A 23,848-nucleotide genomic window follows, 5' to 3' on the forward strand; every position below is an offset into this window, starting at 1 on the left:
GGATATCTCATTCATAAATTATAAGTAACAGACATGGAATTAACCAGTATAATGGCTGGTACAAACAAGTGGTAACAATGGAAGGAGGGTACTATAAATGGGATAAAGTCCAAGTTAGCGATAAACTCGATGGATAAAGCTGTACGTATAAGGTAGCCTCGGTGCTCCGGTCATGTGAGGTGAGAGGATAATGAATCGCAGAATACTGGACTCGATCATCGCAGGTAAAAGACGGTGAGTGAGGGAGCTCAAGGCGATGATAGCTGGTTAAACTCAGATTTTAGTGATTCAATGATAAGTGGTATCTAACTAAAGGAGGGCACAGAGCTAGCTGAAAATAAGGTACTGTGTAGCAACTCAGTTAAATACAGCAATGTTAGAGCTATTTGTCGACATAATCATCACTGAAACTAGAGCCTCCGTGGCTCAGACGGCAGCGCGCTGGCCTCTCACCGCTGGATATCGTGGTTCAAATCCCGGTCCCTCCATGTGAGATTTGTGCTGGACAAAGCGGAGGCGGGACAGGTTTTTCTCCAGGTACTCCGGTTTTCCCTGTCATCATTCATTCGAGCAACACTCTCGAATATCATTTCATCGCATTTATCAGTCATAGATAATCACCTTGGTAGTGGCGACCCCATTGTAACAACAGCCTATATATGGTTCATTCATTACATCCCTGACCCGGTCAAGGACTGGACAACCACGTTGTAGGTTTTCAATCATCACCGAATTGAGACACTTGTCATATAGCGGGATCAGCTTTTGTACTCCGGTGTTGTAGAAGTCTGCGTGTGCCATTCGTCTTCAGCTCTTTGTCCGTGTGAAAACGATGACAGAACGACATCTTGAGCTGCAAGGAGATCAGGACTGTACAGTGGATGATTAAACCTCCAAGCCGAACTGTTGCAGAACCGAGCCGTATATGGGCGAGCATTACCATGGATCTGCACAACACCTGCACTAAGCACTCCACCCGGGATGAGGACACGAGTTTACCTTACCTCTTTTTTAGAATGACCCATCGCAATTTCCGTCGAAACTTTAACACAGACCGAACCTAGCCACTGCTGCCGCTCTAGTCACACCAGACGGGAATTATCCGGTATATGATTGATACGTCATAGATCTGTCTCGCATGCTCATTTCTCCCGGCTAATAAGTACTTTGACTTTACTAGAAAAGAAATTGGGAAAATTTCTGGGTGGCCTACGTATGTTTGTGTGTGGAGGCTTTCCGAAGTTGTGCCGTCAGATCTGTGCATCAGTTTCGATATCACGATTGTGATGCTGCTTACTAAGAAAGCGGAATTCTACTGGAAGGTCCCTAATGGCTTAAATAATTTAATTTTGTTGGGTGATACTAAGTGAACCATTAGAGATCTCTGCTATGCCAACAACAACAACAACAACAACGACATGGAGTGCCAACACATTTGGCTGCCTTCCAGCTCGCCGGGATCTAATCCCTGCAAACTTGACACTCTACCATTGATCCAGTGTAGTTAAATCTAATGAGCAGTTTTTTGATCGTTTAGATTCTTAACTTGTCTTTACAAGTAAGACACTTGGATTACATTCTCTAGTGATGCACGATACGGGAACACAAAACATAGTGATTTACTTCCGCAACATAAATTTCTCATGCTGCATAGGAGAACTTATCCATCCGATCCATTACTAGGAAATTTTATCCAAGGATCATCCCTTCAATTAATAAAGTAATTTTTGCTCCCTCTTTGAAAAGATTTGGGATTTAATTGAGGGCCCTTTCTGAGTGGCTCAGGCGGTTGAGGCGCTGGCCTTCTGATTTCAACTTGGCAGATTCGATCCTGGCTAAGTCCGCTAGTGCCAGTCGTGAAAGTAGATTTGCTGGCATATAAAAGAATTCCTGCTGGACAAAATTTCGGCACCTGGACGTCTCCGAAAACCGTAAGAATAGTTAGTGGTATCTAAAGCAATTATTATTATTATTATTATTATTATTATTATTATTATTATTATTATTATTATTATTATTATTTAATTGTAACTCCCCTTTTAAAAGAGAGTTGTAACAATTTATTTCCTTCCTTTCAAGGACAGACTACCTCTCTCCTACAACACGTATTCCTTTTTAGGACTGAGCACCTGTTAAGACCACCTGTTTACTAGATGGTAGGGTAAAAAATAAACTCATGTCCTCGACCAGAGGTGGTACAGCTCTTTTTTTAGGCACATCGTGTACCATATTAACCACATACCAGCCCTCCAGCTATTCGTCAATTTCTGGCAGTGTCGGGAATTAAACCCGAGCCCCCGAGAGTAGTAGACAATAGTGCTGAATGTTATGCCACGATGGTGGTTTAATTATGGATCAATTTGCCCTTTTCAAGGAGAGTTGTGATAGTTTATTTCCTTCTTTTCAAAGACAGCTGTGACTTACTTGTACTTTCTTTTCGGATATAGCTGTGACATTATTGGATAAATTATTTTATTTAGAAGGAAATTGTAATTTACGAGTGAATGAATTATCTCCTTTATTTCAAAAATAGTTGTCACATTAATTTGGGAATATTGTTGCTTTCTTCTCAAGGAATTGCTACTTACTTGTGAGTCAATTACTGCCCTGATTTAGAAGAGAGTTGGTACATATATACTGGATTACATTTTCCCCCATTCCAAGAATCGCTACAACAGCTAGTCCCTTTAGGTTGCTTTTGTTGCCCACACTTAATCATGAGTGGACTATTCTGAATGAGTTTTAGAAATATTTAGAAATATTCTACATCCATTAATAATACCACATACATTATTTATCCGGCCGCCTCTGTGGTGTAGTGGTTAGCGTTATTAGCTTGCCACCTCGGAGATCCGGGTTCGATTCCCGGCTCTGCCACGAAATTTGAAAAATTAGTACGAGGGCTGGAATGGGGTCCACTCAGCTTCGGGAGGTCAACTGAGTGGATGAGGTTTTAATATACGACCACACGCCCATGTATCCCCATACTCTGGACAGTTATCTTGGTTACGACTGAATGACAGACGTAGACTCCATGCAATTACTTTGGTGAACCAAGTGCTTTCTGTAAACACTCCTCGTTACCTATCCAACAGATTTCGCTACCTTAGTTGACTACACCTGTTTAATACCCGGTCAGGGTGTACGCTAGCAATTTCTGTGTATCGAACCGCAACCTACAACAGATCGTTGACGAACACCGCCACGAGCTGGTGGAATGAACACCCCAATGACATCAAGGAAGCGAAATCTTAGACAAAGTTTAAATTCCTTTGCCAGCGTCAACTTATAAGCACTTGCAGTCTTTCTTGAGTGTAAATGAGATGCAATGAATGAGAGTGAATATGGTTGTTTATTGTAATGTGTTCCAGGTTATACTTTAGTTATACTTTAGTTAGTTTATACTGTAGGTTTTAAAGATTTAATATGTTTAAATTAGGCCATTTCAGTTTCTATACTGTTATCATATATTAAAATGAAAGTTGTTTAAATTCTAACATTGTAAAACTGTAAAAAATATATTGTAAATTAGTACTCATTTATATACATGACGTGGTTAAGTGTGAAAAAAGGGCCGGGAGCCCTAATTTCACCACAGTAATGTAGCTTTAATAATAATAGTCTAACAATAATAATAAAACAGATTTGAAAGAAAGAAGGAAATAAATAAATAAATAAATAAATAAATAAATAAATAAATAAATAAATAAATAAATAAATAAATAAATAAATAAATAAATAAATAAATAAATAAATAAATAAATAAATAAATAAATAAATAAGATATTATTTACCCCACACTAATGATAATTTTGTTCATATAACTGCTTGCAGTAAATGGTTATGATAACTACGCGAGAAATATGGTCTGTGCGTACATACGTTTTACGAAATGTCCGCTCGTAATACTTGCCACCATATCAGTCACAATTTTAATAAACAGTAGCAAGTGTTTCGTAACGACACTTTATTATAAAAGAGTTTGAACATTACGATTCGGGCGTGTCTCAATCAGTAATGTTTAGCCTGTTATTAAGTGTCTGAGCCTGGCGTGTACGGTATCGGCGAGTGCGGAACAGTGAAGAGGTTCAATATTTGTAAGGAATGTTCTTTACTATGGCAAAAATGTATCACTTCCCGTACCAATATAATAAAAGATTTTGGATTATTTCATACTTTGTGATAATATATCACAAATGACTACTCTAGCTAAAAGGCAGTTTGCGATGATATTTCGGAAATGAAATATACATAAAATGTTATTTGAAAATCCTCAGCCTGTTTCCAATCATTCGGTCAGGTAAAGAATGGAATGAATGAAGCACATATATAGCGGTGAGGATAGGAATTTTGCCGGCTGCCGAAGCCTGTCGCACTCCTCCTGGGCTACGATTAATGAATGACAGATGAAATGAAATGAAATTAAATGATTTTGGATAGTGTTGCTGGAATGAAAGATGACGAGGAAAAACGGTGTAACCTGATAAATACTTGTCCCGTCTCCGCTTTGTCCAGCACTAATCTCACAAGGAGTGATCGGAATTTGAACCACGGAATCCACCAGTGAGTGGCCGTCGCGCTACTGTCTGAGCCATGGAGGCTCCATAATGTGACTACTCCAACCACTACTCTTATACCTACCGGGCGAGTTGGCCATGAGCGCAGAGGCGCGCGGCTGTGAGCTTGCATCCGGGAGATAGGGGGTTCGAATCCCACTGTCGGCAGCCCTGAAGATGGTTTTCCGTGGTTTCCCATTTTCACACCAGGCAAATGCTGGGGCTGTACCTTAATTAAGGCCACGGCCGCTTCCTTCCAACTCCTAGGCCTATCCTATCCCATCGTCGCCATAAGACCTATCTGTGTCGGTGCGACGTAAAGCCCCTAGCAAAAAAAAAAAAAAAACTCTTATACCTTCATATCTTCCACACAATATAAATAACATTTGTTTGAGCGCCAGTTGCTTTTAAAAAACAACAAAATTCGGTAGAACATACCTCTTATATCAATTATCTCAAGGCGTGAGGTGATAAACTCACACATCTGGCAATATACAGGGATATAGATCAGGACAATATTAAATTACGGTTGCATTTCCACAATTGAGGATTGTACATGGAACTAGAATCACTTATTATAATTAAAATAAAACTGAGTTTATGACTATAATTTACGTCACAATGAACAAGCATTGACGTATTTTAATTTAACAAAAGTATATATTGTGAGATTTGCGGTAACATTTAAAAAGAAAATTTAATCTAAACAAAAAAAGCTATTGGCATGAACTTGAATTGAAATGTGATATCGCCGCTGATTACATTCTTCTTCATGTTATGAATGCATAACATGTCTGATGCTGTAATTACCTGATGTCTGCATACACCGCTGATGAACTTGAAATTCCTGGAAAAACCTATGATCTGAAGTCGGGAGCCGTCTGCTGTTATCTTCTCATGTAACCAGGAGTTGACCTACATGCCATGTACGCGTGTAGTAAGCTCTAATGTAGTTACGTCCACTCAATATATTATAAGAAATTGGAAAATATTATTGAAACATCTTGTGAAGTCCATCCTCACAAGAAGATGATGTTTCTTTATCAGCACAGTACCCGTCTCTGCTTGGATACAACCACCACTTGTAGACCTCCTCGATTATTACAAGACCTCTTCAAACACAACTCTTAGCTCTGACCATCGCTCTAAGACCACTTCTTCCATTTGATACATCTGACTGAAACATATGATCTGATACCTCTCACCACCGTTGCATCGACTTTTATAACCTCGTGATGACCACTCGTTTCCCTACTATCGGGTCATCCCTTCCACCTCAACATACAGCAGCTGGCGAATACAGACACTTGGTCGCAATCACGTGCCCACGCACTGATGTCATCAGTCATGTGTCGTCTAAGCGTACCCAAGCGGATTACAGAAGACTATATTGCATGCGTCACCGGGAAACCTCCTTGCACATAACATTCTCAGTTAAACTTAGCCCCTATTGCAAAATACTCTGCCAGTTCATCTGGCCAGAGTTACAAGCCACAGCATGACTATTTGAAACCAACAAATCTCACTCATTACAATACAGAATAATTACAAACAAAATTCACTTAACCTAGGATTAAATACAATAATATGCGTGATACCGAATTATTACAGTCTAAATGATGAGAAACAGAATATAAAATCTCATGAATCGGGTTAATAATAATAATAATAGTAATAATAATGATAATAATAATAATAAATACTGAATGGAATCTGTAACCCTGTTGTACGGTTACAATAAAATGTTCTTTATTTAACAAAAATATATTATCTTGCATGTCTTTTGAAAGTAGGATAACTTTTTAACATTCTGAATAAACGATTATGTAGATAATACCCTATACGACATAGTACCAATATTAAAAGCATGATGATGGCCTCAGTTGTTTGTCTTCATGGAACTAATAATTTGGTTTGTTAAGTTTGTGTGGCCCAGCGAGCTGCAATGTAGTACTACACAGTAGAGTAATTGCACATGTTGGTTCTCTCCTTTAGAAAGTTTATGGGTAATTCGGAGCTTATTCTACATTGATTAATCTATCTGTAATACACAGATACAGAAGAATTTACAAGTTTTCACATGAGCAACATTCAGGTGTACTATGTGAAGCTGCATTCGTTATCACCGACGATTAAAACGTTTGTAGAAATTAATTTCCCCTTCTGCTCAGTCTTTTTCGGCTGATCTCTTCTTCTCCCTGACCATTTTCCCATCATCTAGGGTCAACTATTTTGGTCACTCTCTTCCATTATTGTCTGTCTTCGAGCTTATTCTTAGATATATCGCATTGTTTCAGGTATTTTGAAACACGAAATTTACACCTAATTTTCGATCTTCCATCACTGGATTTCCCTCACCTTTAGCTGGTCGACTCCATGTGTGACATAAGCTTTATGTCGTGTGATACACTTCAAAAATGTCATTAATACAATTTTCTTCCGAGATACAGCCACGGTAGTTATTACTTGGAAAGGTGTTGGAACAATTGGAATATCTGCATGTATTATATTACACCTAGTTGTGCTTCATAAGGTCATCTCCTTGGTTGAATGGTCAGCGTAGTTGCCTTCGGTTCAGAGGACTTCGGATTCGATTCTTGGCGGGTCGGAAATTTGAAATTTATATGGGTACGGAATTTTTTTTTTGCTAGTTGCTTTACGTCGCACCGACAAAGATAGGTCTTATGGCGACGATGGGACAGGAAGAGCCTGGGAATGGGAAGGAAGCGGCCGTGGCCTTAATTAAGGTACAGCCCCAGCATTTGCCTGGTGTGAAAATGGGAAAGCACGGAAAACCATTTTCAAGGCTGCCGACAGTGGGGTTCGAACCCACTATCTCCCGGATGCGAGCTCACAGCTGCGCGCTCCTAACCGCACAGCCAACTCGCCCGGTAAGGTACGGTATTTATGTAGGTATCAATACACATCTCTTCATCTAAACACACTACACTACCAAGTATATAAAAACACAAAATGGTGAATCCATCCCTACAGACAGGATTGGCGTCAGGACAACAGTACCTAACCCTCACGAAATTTCGACCACAAGAGATTAGAAAAAGGAAAGGTGAGAAAAATAATACGTCATTAGGCCTCCTAGGCGAGGCGAGGTGCTTGGTCAAACTACAGGACGCCTAGAATTATACGAAGGAGCCTACCGCTTTTAACACGTCATTGAACCCTGGTTTTTGCCAAGCGTACAACAGAAAAAAGTATAAAATAAATTCCTTATGTGAATAATGGAAGCCATTACCTTCTACTGCTTAAGATTCTACGTCTATACAAAACTGACTTGACAGTATAACAATCTCCCCGTCATTACTGTGGCTGAGCCAGGAAAATGAAGAATTTTGAACCCCCGAGATGATGATGATGATGATTGTTGTTTAAAGGGGCCTAACGACTAGGTCATTAACCCCAATGATACGAGGTGCAACGAAATGAAACGATATAAAACTTCAAAATGTATCCACTGACTAAAATCTTAAACGAATGATGATAAACAAATGATTAATCAGTGGATCCAATTCACAATGTCTTATTTTCTGGAATGATTCTTCTTGTCTAAAGGGGTCCAAAGTCTAGGTCACCGGCCCCTCATAATAGTAATAATCACAGGTAACGAAGAATCATGGTGTTCCTCGCATGCTGGGACTAATTACAGGTAATGAAGACATAGGGTAGGCCACATATAACGGCGCTACTCACAGACCATGGTGTTCCTCACATAGAGGAAGAAGAGAAAGGAAAGGGTAACCGACAGAACACGCAAGACGAAAAAATAGACTACCTCGGTCTCTCAAAACTAATAATGTTTGAGTCGTGAGAGAACAAGAGTTGCACTAAAATAGACAAGAACGGAATGCACGAGAACGGAAACGATGCCTGGTCCATGGTTTATCGTAATTCCGAGCCACAATTTCTGAAGATTTTGAAAATAAAAGCGTAGATTATGTCACTCGTGTACGTTCTAGCACGTAACTGCAAATTTCCCCCAAGTAATTTTCTTGAGTCTTCATAACAGAAGAACTCCACTTCCTTTCATTTTGTTAGGAATTTCCGCTACTTTAATAAGCTGCTCTCACGCCCTTCCCTTCCCTTCCCTCCTTGTTATGCCATGCATTCAGTGTGACACTCTCATTTCCACTACGTTCACTTCAGCTTCTAATTTTCGTGGAATGTTCTCGTGACAGGTCTTACAGCTGAAATGCGAGGTCTAAGAGGAGTAGAGACGTAAAGATAAGACATAGCTTTATCTATAACTCTAATCCTTGTAAAATATTTTAAAAATGTGTTACAAGAATATTATGTAAATGCACATCTCTGTCGATATACGATCGTTAAAGACTACAAGATTAGTGATACTTTACTCTAAACCTCATTTTCAGTTTGAATGTCCTGGTAACTAATTTCCAAGTTCGTTGAAAATATTTAAGAAAAAGCTAGGTAAACACGTATAAATAAATGTCAATATCAGATAAACAATTGATAGGGAATTTGTCACCTGGGCAACCACTCTAAATGCAGATCATTGATGATTGATTGATTGATTGATTGATTGATTGATTGATTGATTGATTGATTGATTGATTGATTGATTGATTGATTGATATAACAAAAGAAAGGATGTTTGACTGAGCGGACTAAAGGGATCGCGTTTCTTCGTCCGCACTCTATCAAAAAGTGATATTCTTTTAATGACATTATTTCATAATTCCTCACTGTTCATTTAAGGAGCTACCTCACTGAGGCGGCAAAGGAGTCCTCTGTTCACCTAGAACGACGAGGGTTTACTTCTTCGTAATATATTCAAAATCTTCGAAACGAGACTTCAACTTCTCAAGAGACATATAATACTGAGATTTACTCAGCCTACACTAAAAAACAATTAGCGAGTTAATGCCGGAGACCAAATGTGACCCACCTTACAGATAACCACTCTACTGAACTTTCTTCTCATTATGTCTTCATTAGTTGCCTGATGTGACAATGGGAATCCATTGTAATCATACAACAGGCTTAAATACTTAATTGAGCATTCATTAAAATTATTATCATTATTGACCTGATTCTTTCTATTTTAAATTATTTTTCATCATTTAGATTGTAGTATTAATTAGGTATCACGCGTCTTATGTCATATAATCATTCGATAAGGGAATTCTGTTTTTAATTATTATGAATGTAAATAAGTGAGATAAGTTGATTTGAAAACAAAGTCATTTAACTTGTAAGTGAAGGCACGGGAATTGACATTGTGCAACTAAGGCTATGTTTAACCGATGTTGCCTTGGGCAAGAAAGTTTCCGTTGAGACGGCCTGTTTGTAACCGTTCTTGCGCGTGGGGAAGCTAGTGAGCCATATGACAAATTTGGTATCGGGCGTGGCCGCGTGGCTTCGAGCTTGCTTCCGTATTCGCTAGCTGCCGTGTACCGGTGTGGAAGGGATGAGACTGTAGAAGGGAGATGTGTAGACATGACGCGTTTATACAAGCCGATGTGAGGATTGTCTAGTCCTCTAATATGAGTCGTAATTTGTACTGATCTGATCGAGGTGCAGCAGCATCTAATTGCGAGGTAGAAAGTCTGAATGCAAGTTTACTTCACTATATTCACCTGAGGCTTGGTGCCGTTGTCTGTAGATGTATAGGCAGTATATATCGAACTTAATAGGTATATGCAGTTAACAGTCGTCAGTGTACTTCGAATTCTTTGTTGAATTCTATTACTTAATTTGCAAAATTTGTTCGAGAATTAAATCATACGTAGATACATCTAACAAAGCATAGAGTTGTTGTATTTATATCAACGGTCTCTATATTAGCTATCAGGACGTGAAAAAACTAGAGTAGATAGCATGCCTCAATATTACAGGTTATTCAGTAAGGTCTTCCAATTTCTGACAATGAATATCTGTGGACGTGACCACATGGAGGTCATTACACTCGGACAGGGAATGTAGGTGAAATACAGGTACGCAAGAAGGATGAGATAACATACTACAGCTTCCAACTACAAACCGGACGGGGTTGTTCCAGGAGTACTGTGACCGTTCACAACGTCACCTACAGTATGCCATGATACCCAGGAGATGAAATATGCCGTTTTCCGCGTCTTTTTACGATAAAAATTGTCCAAGTTAGGATTTTACCACCCGTTCCGGGACACGACTGACAGTACGCTGACTCGCGCGACCCAACTCTAGTTGTTGGTAATTAGCAGCGAGGCATTGCAGGAGCGCTTGTACTTGAAGTTTTCTCACTCCAGCCGCGAGATGAAAAGAAACGCGTTATCACGTTACTGAGAATCTAGGTCACTAGCCGAGCTCATGGAGGATATCCAACGTAAGACCTAACATTATACCGTATTTTCCTCATTCATTCACCACTGTCAACTCATCGAATTCAATTGTTTTTTTCATAAGATTATTAACATAAATCGCAAAATACTCAACGGATAGTCACATGCAAACATTTATTTGAATCAGAGAATTTTACACATAATTATGAAGCCGAGAAGTGCTCTACATAATCGAAAGAACGGTAATTACGTCGTAACAAGGGTGCGCCTTAATGGTTATCAGATGTTGGGCCTTAACCGCGGCAACCAGATCAAGGATTCCCCTAGCGCTCGTCATCATCCATCGACAGAGACCAAAGGACGCTCTTAAGATTGCTCGAGAATCCACGAAGCTATTTTAATAAGATTCACTCAGTGAAAATGGGAGTACAGGAGTTACAATTTGATACCCCATTCGTGACTATACGTTACGTATTACCGGAGCGCATTCTGAGAAAAGGGGCGTGTCTTCCCCCTCTGCCAACTTCAGGGCATCTTGCCTATATATGACGGAGCTGCAAAACAGACACTACCAGTTCATTTTCAGTTCGACATCAGTTCGTTAACAGTTTGTCGTGATTTGTGTGTGAGTTCTTTGTGAAGAAATCATTCTGAAGCGTGAACAGTATACTACAGTGATGTGTTAAAATCTGTGATTATATGTGGAAGTAACCACATTTGCTATTTGCTTGTACAGTGTGCCGCTAACAAATTTAGTAGACACGGTACGAAACCGTGATGATCGTTGTCCGTGTGACGAAGAGGTCGTGCATCGAGCCTCATATATGCCTAAACTAATACGGCTCAATTAACATAAATAGGCACGTATTTGTTTAAGTGCGTGGAGCGAGTTTATCAGGAACGGACGTGAAATAGCTAGGGAAGTAAATGAACGGCCCATTGTCGGCAATGTATAAGGGCAGGGTCTCGTCAGATAAATCCCTAACGCAGTAAAGAGCTCGACCTACGTATGACTAAGTGCAGTGGAGTATGCCTGAATTATTGTTGTGTAGTACGAGAGTGTTAACACATTTGTAGTGCATCCAGTGACATTTCTAAGTGAACCAGTGAAACTTCGGGACCTAGAGTGACTGTCAGTAAGAAGGATAGGTCGATGAGGAGGAAATAATGTCGGGCTTCAGAGACATAACCGAAATTAGGCTGGGGTGCTTGTGTCATTGAGCAGATCCAACCATATATTTAATATGTGATGTGTGATATAAACTAACGCATTCACATGAACAACTTCCCCTCATTTACATAAGGAATCTACAAGAACGTCAGAGTGAACGAGATATCTATCTGCCTGCTTGAATTTAGCGCTGTGTAGGAGAGAGAACGAGACATCTATCTGCCTGCCGGAATTTTGCCTGGTATAGCAGGGATCGTCCGGAATTTCGCACGAGATCAAGCCGATATGTTCATGACTACCAGTTGGTCATCAAAGGACTTCACATCGATGAGGCCATCATGAAGACCGGGTAAATATATGGGTGTGTCTCCTGTAAAGATGTGTTCGTGGTCGCTGAAGGATGAGTACATTTTCAATTAATATTACTATTTGAATCTCGTATCATAATGCAAATACAAAAGAGAAATTTCGGGCCGTAGAGTGACTGTCAATAAGAAGGATAGGTCGCTAGTACGCTATTTCAGCGGAATGACAGCATTTTATTTGATGAGTTTTTATAGGAGATATATCTTCATGGTTGAGGCAGCCATATTTCTTTTCTGATTATTTAAAATGGTTTATAGTGCATGGCGTAGATTTAAGAACCTTAGATTAACTAAGTGCGAAGTGTCGTAAAATAGTAGGGCGTAAATAGTCTGTATAAATAACTCAGATCATCACCAATTCACTAGCTAACATGAGTCATCACAAGTTTCTTCAAATTGTTGATTGGACACTCCACATAATGAGATAGGAAACCCCCGTTTAGAATTGTAAGACGTCGGAGACAACGAATGAAACGTGAAATTGGAATATGCATTGCATGCCTATTTAGCTCGGGAGTGTTTGGAGTAACTTGACCCGTGTAGTAGATTCATCTCCAAGGTAGCTTGTTTTTCGGCTTATCGAGTGGAAGGAGACAGCTTATTGCCCATGCTGTAGTTTGGACATGGTATTGTGAAATATAGATGAAGCTCCTTTCGAGTTAAACTGATTAGCGCGCGGTATATGCCACGCCCTAGATAAAAAAATGAAGGCCGGAGGTAGGTACAAGGTGTAATAATTTGGGACAAGCCGCCAGGAAAGGAATGATGTATTTCGCTGTGAAAAGACAGATTTAAAAGGACCCAGAAAGGCGACCCGTTGTGATTTGGAAGTGAACCAGGCCACGGTTGACGTGATTTAAGATACCCGGCAAAAGGGACCACGACGGGCCGAGCGCTCGCTCTGTTTGTGAAGGGAAGAGGAGTATTATCTGTCGTATTTTCCTCGAAACAATGATCCTAAGCTACCATTTATTATTAACACCGTTATTTGAGCTCCAGTATTCTGAGATGAACGATCCCACCAATTTCTTCTGTAACCATTTAAAACGTATAGGGTTACAGATTAGCATATTCATGTCTCGGGAGACCCAGGTTCACTCCTTGGATACAGTGAAAGTTGGTGCTCACTGTTACTACCGACAGATGGATTGAACCTCCTTCAACTTCATATAGTGTATTTAAAGTACATATGTTTTGTCTGTTTATTACAGGAAGTGGAATTGTATATTCATGAGGTATTGGATGCTTGAAGTCGCTCTATGTTTCGTACACAGAATTGCAACGTTGTATATAATGTCATGTTGGTGTAATTGCTGGAATCCTAATGAAACAAGCGTGTGTATTATATTGCATATTCAGTAATTTTTAATTTAAGGAAATGACGTGATACGACCTTCAAATATTTGTAAATGTAGTCATAGAAGCATACAATTTACTTCAGTTCATACGATGTTAGGGTATCGTAACTTGGTATAATTTGAATATATTAATTCTCGACAGATAAATGGAATTGTAGCAGGGTCTGCCCATACTAATTAAATGTGTGTAATGGTGATATGCAATGCGCAGTGTGATAAGTGTAAGTGGAAAGTGTAAATAATCCAAGAGGAAACGCCTTTTTTAAGATTGGAGTAATTGAAGGTAGAATGAGATGTAGAAAGAGACTACCAACATTTGTCACGTCAGGACCACCCTAAATATTATTTGTAAAGTGTATTGTGGGGCATATCCATGTGAATAAGATATGTTTCACTAGTATAGTAAAGTTGTTATATAAGATACAGTTTATTTTCTCATTAGCAATGCATTAGTATTCCTCTCATAATTGATATTCCCCTACTATAGAGATTATTAGAAGATTATCGCCCCATCGGACGGTCCATTCAGACCCGTAATGTTCTACCGACTTAGCTAGCGTATTTTCCTAGTAGGGGAGATGAGACTTCGATACTGGGCTGAGTTTCAAGCACATCAGAGGTGCTTCATTCTAATATCATGTTTATGAGCCACGGTATTTTGTTTATGTACTGAAGCCTTGGACAGGTACAGTACGAAGTTCAACAGCGGTGGGTACACATATCAGGTAATTATAACATCAGATATGTTACGCATAAATAACATGAAGAAGAAATCAATCAGCGGCGAAATCAAATATAATTCACGTTAAATGCCAATAGCTTCTTAAATTAATTTCAGGTTTCCTTGTATGTAACAACAATCTCACAGGGTATTAATCATATTATTAAATTAAAATAATGCAAGTTAATTGTGATGTAAAGTATAGACATCAGCTCAGTTTTCTTTTAATAATAGGAAGTGATACCATTTCCAAGTACAATCCTCTATTGTGGAAATATGACCATAAGTTACATTTGCCCTGATATATATTCCTGTATATTGCCAGGTGTGTGAGTTTATCACCCCACGCTTTGAGAATAATAAATATAACAGGTATGCTCTCCGACTTTGTCTCTTACTACAGCGACTGGTGCTCAACTAATTTAAAGAGTAATTGTGTGAATGTAATTAATAGTAACAAGAGTGGTAAGATTTACCACACCATGGAAAACCATCTTTCGGACTGACGACAGTGGGGTTCGAACCCATTATCTCCCAAATGCAAGTTCACAGCTGCGTGAAACTAACTGCTCAGCCAACTCGCTCGATCTGATCAATGTGGTGCCGTCATTGTGGACACTTTTACTACAAAGCTGTGTAGGATATGGAAGAACCGTACAGTTACAAAAAAACTGCTTACTAGCTAACTTCCTCATATTCCTCATTGCCACCTATGCAACTAATACCTTGACAATCAAACAGGCAGGTAAGTGTAAAATGGAGAGCTTCTAGATGCGGGTTTACCGACATATTATCCAAATTTATAGGACTGAACACTGAACTAATGCGTCCGTGCTGTAAGAACTCTACTAGGCTTCTTGAGTGGTTCAACCAGGCTTATCTGTGGTATTTCAGAGACAGCGCCAGAACAGGCTCCCTGGAGAAGATTGTGGTGGAGGGAAAGGTTAATGGCAAGAGATCCAACCAGATGGGTGGACCAGGTGAAGTCTCTGGTGAGGGAATCTTCCCACAAGGCTACCCTTTAAGCGACAGACCGCCAGACTTGCAGAAAGAAAATCATGAATCCCACCGTGCACTGTCAAGGGTAGAGGACTGAGGAGGAGGACTCCGGGCATGGATCACTGGGCCACAGCTGTAGCCAGACTGTTCTGCTGTGGCTGGTTTGATTGACAGCTCTCTCGCAATCAAATTGAGACGAGAAGGTCGCATATTTTGATTGCTCATTTAAATCAAAATAATACCAAATATACAAATAATTATAGATTCAAAACAATGGAGAAAACTGTTTAAAATCATTATGCATGCAAAGGAAATATAATTCTCGTATTTCTTTAATTTACTAATGTTAAAACAAAGGTTCATTGATTGATGTGTATTACCTGACTCTGAATAAAAGAAAGGTATTGTTAAATTTGTATTACAATTGTCATATTTGCTTTTTATTATGAATTTCTTCTTCTTTGTTCGATTTTGTTAATCCAAGTACCACGGAAAGTAACCCTGTGCATTCTTTTCTTGACTTCCAATAGTTCTTCATTCTTTCACTTTGCTGTTTCCTCCTCTCTTGTGCCGAGATGTTATTATTACCTTTCTTCTTTTCCTTCTCCTGGAAACCCTTTGTATCAATCTTCTGAATGTTGTTCTGTATAGTATTACATCGTCTGTTATTCCAATAGCCTTTGCTATTCCATCGCCGCCATAAGACCTATCCGTGCCGGTGCGACGTATAACAAATGCAACAAAGAGCAGAATTAGAATATGGTTTCAGTGAATGGGAACTTCACCAGGATTGTTTGATCCAAGATCTGGAAACATTCCAAAGAAAAGCAGCTCGATGTCTTCTGAAAGATTTAGGACAAAAGTGTAGTTGTACGGACATGTTGCAAAGTTTGGACTGGGAAGATTTGGGAGTAAGGAGGCGAGCTGCTCGACTAAGCGGTGTGTTTTGAGCTATCAGTGGAGAGATGGCGTGGAACGACATTAGTTGACGAATAAGGTTGAGCAGTTGTTTTCAGTAGTGGGGACTATCACGATATGACGATAAATTTGGAAGTCAAGAGAAGAATAGGGATTCGAACCATTTATCAATGGGGAAGTTCAATACATTTACGAATTAATTGAAATTATTTAAGAAAAGTCTAGGTGAACAACTGATAGGGAATCTGCCACCTGGGTGACTGCCCTAAGTATAGATGAGTAGTGATTGATTGCTTGAAACGAAATCCGAGTTAACTTTGAACGTTCACCTTGGGAATTTATCTGACATATGGCTCACTGGACATAGAGAAGTCCATCGCCTGCTCGAACTGCCACACAATTGTTAAAGCTGAAAAAAAGAAGGTGTCAGAAATGCACTACTACCAATCTTTTGTAAGAAGAAAGTACCGTGCACTTAATAATACGCTTTCCTTCATTTTATATATGTAGTCATATTTAATTTCAATCGACCCTACCCACTTATTCTCCGTAAGGCAAGACGTGGCAAGTAGCTGGGCTACAGTGCTTTCCATGCCCGGGTAGAGGACACCGTAATGCTCGAAAACGTTCCAATTATTTTTCAACGAGCCATTACTGCACAGAAAATATCCTTTGTATTATACGTCATAGCAGAAAAATAATTAATAAATATTTACCCACGGACACAGTGTGCAGCAATCTGCCACGATAGTACTTTCGTGGCGCAGTAAGCAAGCAACTGTGGTGTAGTGGTTAGTGTGATTAGCTGTCACCTCCGGAGGCCTGGGTTCGATCCCGGCTCTGCCACGAAATTTGAAAAGTGGTACGAGGACTGAAACGGGGTCCACTGAGCCCCGGGAGGTCAACCGAGTAGAGAGGGGTTCGATTCTCCCATCAGCCATCCTCGAAGTGGTTTTCCGTGATTTCCCACTTCCTTTCCAGGCAAATGCCGGGATGGTATCTAACTTAAGGCCACAGGCGCTCCCTTCCCTCTTCCTTGTCTAAATATTCCGATTTTCCCGTCCTCACACAAGGCCCCTGTTCAGTATAGCAGGTGAGGCCTACTGGGCGAGGTACTGGTCTTCCTCACCAGTTGTATCCCAGACCAAATATCTTACGTTTCAGAACACTGTCCTTGAGGTGGTAGAGATGAGATTCGTCGCTGATTCCGAGGAAAAGCGAACCCTGGACTGTAAACGGATTAAGAAGGAAAGAAAACTAAGTAAACATTCTGCATCCTGATGTACGCGCAGTGCTCAAATTTTTTTGCAAGTTTCCTTACGTCGCGCCGACACAGATAGGTCTTATGGCGACGAGCTCCTCATTTTTTCACCTGCAATGCCATCAATATAAATCCCAAATGTCATGTAAGATACTTCAGCTATATTTTTTCTTCGAGTCAAACAATTTGGGCACGTCCGTATTTATGCAGAGCAGCGCTCGCTGGGCACAGACTGTCTATAGGAGATCACTCTCCGGAGAAAAGTGTTTTCAACCCCCCCCCCCCCCCCCCCTTCCAGCTTCCCGCTAAACGAGTGCGCCTTTCTCATTTTCTCGAGTATGATTTCCTTCTCGCGAACGGTAGACCTCGATTTGCCCCCCCGCCCCCCCCCCTGCTGCTTCAAGTGCAACTCTCCTGGTATCGATTCCTCTCCACCCTGCCCTCTATCGAACATCAATTTGCCCCGGCCTAGAGCACGTGCTGCGGGTTTACTGTCAAAATACAAACTCTTGAAAGAACGTCTCATATATTATACGGACTCATATTTTCGTGGAAAATGAATTGTTCACCATCCAGATGGTGCAGGGCGCTTGTGTTCACACACACACACATTGAATGCAGATCGAACGACTCCACTTGAGGAACTTCCATTTTCCCAGTGTCAGTAATGTGGCTGAATGGTCAGAGTAGTGGACTTCGGTTCAGAGGGCCCAGAGTTTGATTCCCGACTGGGTCGGGGATTTCAATCTTAAATGGTTAATTTCCTTAGCTCAGGGACTGGGCTTTCAACTCATACACCGCACCCAACACTATCCTCCACCACAATAACAGGCAGTTTCCCTTACACAGCAGATGCCACACATCCTTGTCAGAGGGTCCGTGTTGTCTCAAAACTCACGAGTCTCAAAACTCATGAGTTTCAAAACTCACGAATTCCGGAAGAGGATTAGTAACAACAGGTTTGTCTACCTGGGCCAGCCTAAAAACTCACGAGCAGGGCCAGTTCTTCTTTGAATGGATAAATGTCCACCCTATTAGTGATGGGATAATGGAATACTTTTAATAATCGAACAACTTCCATCCGATTATTTAAATAATTGATGAATAATCAATTTAAATAATCGAATGAGTTTCAAATAACATTCACTTATATCGCACAGAATAATCGGATGCATCATGAATAATTTCTTTCGGTTTAAGTATGTCGGGTAGATAATCTATTGAAATAAACGAATAGACGAACTCTTACAAAAAAATAGAAATACGCCTTTTTTCTTTTAATATGTCTAAATACAATTCCTTATTAAAGTAAATGCCGCCTTCTGGCCGCATAATGGAACTAAAACCCAGTACTACTCACTGACAGTTTCTTTTAACTAGCAGCGGGCAATATACATACTTTAATTTTATGTCGTCCGGCTGCATGCATAAATCGTTAGCATGCTAGCATGCTGACCTTTGGTCCAAGGGGTCTAGGGGGTCTCGGCTTCGGTTTCCGGTCGGGTGGGAGATTTTAAACTTTCATTAGTTAATTCCTATGGCTCGGGGACTGGGTGTTTGTGCCGTCTTCAGCATTAGACTTCATCTTAGGTAGGGCTCCATCCTCACAGACGTGCAGGTCATCTATATGGCGTCAACTCTAAAGACCTGCACCAGACCTCCTCGGAGGTCACAAGTCATTATTATAAATTTATGTGAAAGGTAAAAAAATGCATTAAATTAGCTTTAAGACAACAGCAAAAATATGTTAATAATAATAATAATAATAATAATAATAATAATAATAATAATAATAATAATAATAATAATACACCTGGTCTCTTTCATTTATTAGCCATTATTTTTCCCCTGTGGATTGGCCTGCCTCTCGTGAGGGAAGCGGGAGTTATCGCGCACCTCATTCCTCCTGCGATCATCGCAAGCACCTGCTGTCCGCAGTCGTGAATTTTGATACTATTTGTAACTAATTTTAGCCCGTGAGTTTTGAGACGTAACCGGAGGGTCTGCCTTATAAGGAATGCACAAGCAAGCAAACCGCCCCCCCCCCCATAGCACTACAGGCCTTGAAGGGCATTGGCCTACCAAGCGACCACTGCTCAGCCCGAAGGCCTGCAGATTACGAGGTGTCGTGTGGTCAGCACGATGAATCCTCTCGGCCGTTATTCTTGGCTGTCGATACCGGGGCCGCTATCTCACCGTCAGATATCTCCACAATTCTAATCACGTAGGCTGAGTGGACCTCGAACCACCCCTCAGGTTCAGGTAAAAATCCCCGACCTGGCCGAGAATCGAACCCGGGGCCTCCGGGCAAGAGGCAGGCACGCTACTCCTACACCACGGGGCCGACAAGCTAGCAACAGCCACACTAAATTATTATTACTGATGCAACTACCAAATTGGGGAGTATACTGTCAGGGTAGCCCAGGGTTCGATTCTAAGCCCTAGTGGACCCGTGAGAACAGTTGTAGAATCATTTTCAGTCCGATAAAAACTTGGGAGCGATTGATCAGGCAGGCAATATGACACACAACCTTACGTCTGTGATTAGTTTTACTTCATAACCACAATTATGAGCAGAATATGGAAGTCGTAGTGAAAAAAAAAAAACACACACAAAGAAAAGCAGCTCGATTTGTTCTGGGTGATTTCCGACAAAAGAGTAGCGTTACGAAAATGTTGCAAGCTTTGCGCTGGGAAGACTTGGAAGTAAGGAGACGAGCTTCTCGATTAAGTGGTATGTCTCGAGCTGTCAGTGGTGAGACGGCGTGGAATGACATTTGTAGAAGTATAAGTCTGAGCGGTGTTTTTAAAAGTAGGAAAGGTCACAATATGAAGATAAAGTTGGAATTCAAGTGGACACATTGGGGCAAATATTCATTTATAGGAAGGGGGTTTGGGGATTGGAATAATTAACGCAAGTGCGATGTTAATTAAATTTCCAAATTCTTCGCAATTATTTAAGAGAAGACTAGGTAAACATCAGATATGGAATCTGCCACCTGGGTGACTGCCCTAAATGGAGATCAGTGTTGATTGATTGAAAGGTTGAGCCCCCATGTCCATATGAAATTTCCCTAGTTAGTTGGACAAGGACTGAGAGGGCCATTGTTTCAACATTATTCGAGCTTGGATTCCCGAACCTACCCATGAAACTATCCTTGATCCTATCTCAGGATCGCGAAGATAAGTAAAGATCTGTCTGGGGACAAAATCTTAATGTCATTCATCAAATGAATTTCGGTGTAAACTGATGACTTGAGTAAACAAGTACTTAAAACACTTGAAGAATGAAATAACTAATTCTATCTTCAGGGCTGCTGTTGGTAGGGTTCGAACTCATCATCCCCCGTTTGCAGTCTTACATCTATACGTTCCACATAGCATAGCGAACTCGCTCGGTAAGGTACTTTAAGGTGTGTGAATAAATACATGCGCAATTTTTTCTTGAACGTACTGTATATTCAGAAGCCTCCGTGGTTCAGGTGGCAGCGCGCCGGCCTCTAACCGTTGGGTTCCGTGGTTCACATCCCGGTCATTCCATGTGAGATTTATACTGGACAAAGCGGAGGCAGGATAGGTTTTTCTCCACGTACTGTGGTTTTCCCTGTCATCTTTCATTCCAGCTACACTCTCCAATATCTTTTCATTTAATTAATCATTCATTAATCATTGCCCCAGAGGAGTGCGATAGGCTTCGGCAGCCGGCACAGTTCCCATCCTCACCGCTAGAATGGGGCTTCATTCATTTCATTCCTGACCCTGTCGAATGACTGGAAACATGCTGTGGATTATCATTATCACTATACATTCAGCACAGTTTAATATCCGTTTCCAATAATACTACTTCCTAAAACCTGCTGAGATGAAAGAAGTGGATGAGGACAAGTTTGTTTTCAGACGTAATAATAAAGGTGTAGGGCCTCCGGAGAGCCCTGATTCAGGTTTTATGAATTGAGGCCCATAGGTGTCCTGCGCATCCGTGAGAATGGGACCCTACCTAAGAAGAAGTCTAATGCTGAAGATTGCACGCACATCCACCCCCCGAGTCGGAAGAATTAAGGTTAAAATCACCGACCCGGTCGGGAATTTAATCCAGTACCCTTTGGGCCAAAGTTCAGAACATTAACCTGTTAGTCATGGAGCCGGACCTCGAGGTAATGTAACTGGCTATGTTCAGCTCTGTGTACGTACAGTTTTATAATGTGTTGACATCGTTTTAACTTCTGTCGGAACTGTAATAAGCGGAATTGCTGCAATTTAACCGTGTAAATGGGCTCTAGTTTCGCACGACTGTTGCTATCATACCCACGGAACCCTTGTTTTCACGTGGCAGCTGAAATCGTGATCGTAGCCGCACGATCTCTATTCTAACATGACTGTTAATGTCGTTATTATAGCCTCGGAGCCTTCAGTCTTACGTGATTGTTGATTCGTTGATTCGTTTTCTCGAATCACAGGGACGTGCCTCTTCATTTTTTGAATCTATGTGCATTAGCCGGAATTCGAACCTTGGCTACCTTGGTGAGAAAGCAGCGAGATGAAAGTGCACGTTTTCCCTAGTTTTCGCAAACCAGATGCTAAGGAAGCTGGAAGGAACGATAGTTAACTAAAGGAGGTGTGAGGGGAAATATAAAGAAAAGGAGCTTATTGCTGGTAAATGTATGAAAACTTCTTTCAACTGATGCCCCGTTGTCGTTCACGAGTTACAATGTCATGGGAAGACTGGATTGTTCTGATATATCAGTCACGAGTTAATCCTGCACCCCTCTCCCAGTTAATTGAAATACAGACAGTATAGAGACAAGTTGATTTTGAATTCATCACCTCCCACACACATTCACTAAGTTACTACTACTAGGACGCGAAATAATCAATCAGCTGATATATATATATTTATTAATATGTGCCCTTCAATAACTCACTTTTCCACCCCGTGTGCATGAGTTGCGCTGGCCAGATTGCTGTAGGTCGTCTTGACCCCTCTCATGGTAGTAGTTTACTCGTCCTCTCGTCAGAGAGTGCTGCAGGCTGCCATGTTTACTCCTGTCCAGAAGTTTTCGAACATGGTTGATGAAACGTCTAGTTGTGGCGTGCAAATAATATCTCCTCTGAGCCCGCGGTACGGCAACCTACTAATATACTAACTTTGATGTCGAGCTGTTCCGCTAACTCAGCCACCCTCAGGGCAATCATTTTAGAGCTCAGTCTAAGCCTTTGATGTGTTCGTTTACGAGACCTACTTCATGCTCAGGAAAGCTCTACATCTGGTGATTCGCCAAGGAAGGAGCAAGGCACACAGATGTTATCACCGGATTTATTATTTGTTTGTTATTTTCAGATGGTGTGACACGACGTTTTGAGGAGTGCAGTACTGATTCTGAAAAGAGTTATATTCAACAGACATTTAATAAGTCTGCCTCTGTGGTGTAGTGATTAGTACCTAAGCTGCGACCCCCGCAGACCCGAGTTCGATTCCTGGCTCTGCCACGAAATTTGAAAAGTGCTACGAGGGCTGAAACGGGATCCACTCAGCTTCGTGAGATAAAATTGAGTAGGGCGTGGGGTATGGGGGAGTATGGTCGATTCCCACCTCATCCCTTCTCGAAGTGGTTTTCCGTGGTATCCCACTCTTTTTCCAGGCAAATGCCGGGATGGTACTTAACTTAAGGCCCCGCCCACTTCCTTACCCCTTCCTTCTCTATCCCTTCTGATCTTCTCATCCCCCGACAAGACTCTTGTTGAGCATAGCAGGTGAAGCCATCTGGGCGAGGTTCTCCTCTCCAGTTGTATCCCTCGACCTATTGTCTTCGCTCCAGGACACTGCCCTTGAGGTGGTAGAGGTGGGATTCTTCGCTGAGTCCGAGGAAAAAATCAACCCCGGATGGTAAACGGATTAAGGAGGAAAGAAAGAAAGAAAGAAAGAAAGAAAGAAAGAAAGAAAGAAAGAGATTTAATAAATGTAGCTGCACATTAAGTGCACATGGAGAAGGCCATCAGCCCTGTGTACTTACTTTTACGAATAAAATACCGCCTATTTTATCGCTGTACTTTATTTCAGGATGTCCGACTCGTTGGCTGAATGGTCAGCGTACTGGCCTTCGGTTCAGAGGGTCCAGGGTTCGATTCCCGACCGGGATGGGGATTTTAACCTTCATTGGTTAATTCCAGTGGCCGGGGGACTGGGTGTTTGTGCTGTCCCC

General features: G+C 41.0%; 1 protein-coding gene across 1 annotated transcript in view; it reads right to left on the minus strand.

Moving 5' to 3' along the window:
• LOC136874071 (UPAR/Ly6 domain-containing protein qvr) overlaps positions 1 to 23,848 on the minus strand; it is a 695,631-nt gene that overhangs the window by 549,690 nt on the left and 122,093 nt on the right. The gene's annotated exons all lie outside the window — the stretch shown is intronic.

This window comes from Anabrus simplex, chromosome 5, assembly GCF_040414725.1.
Source record: "Anabrus simplex isolate iqAnaSimp1 chromosome 5, ASM4041472v1, whole genome shotgun sequence".
Classification (NCBI taxonomy): Eukaryota; Metazoa; Arthropoda; class Insecta; order Orthoptera; family Tettigoniidae; genus Anabrus; species Anabrus simplex.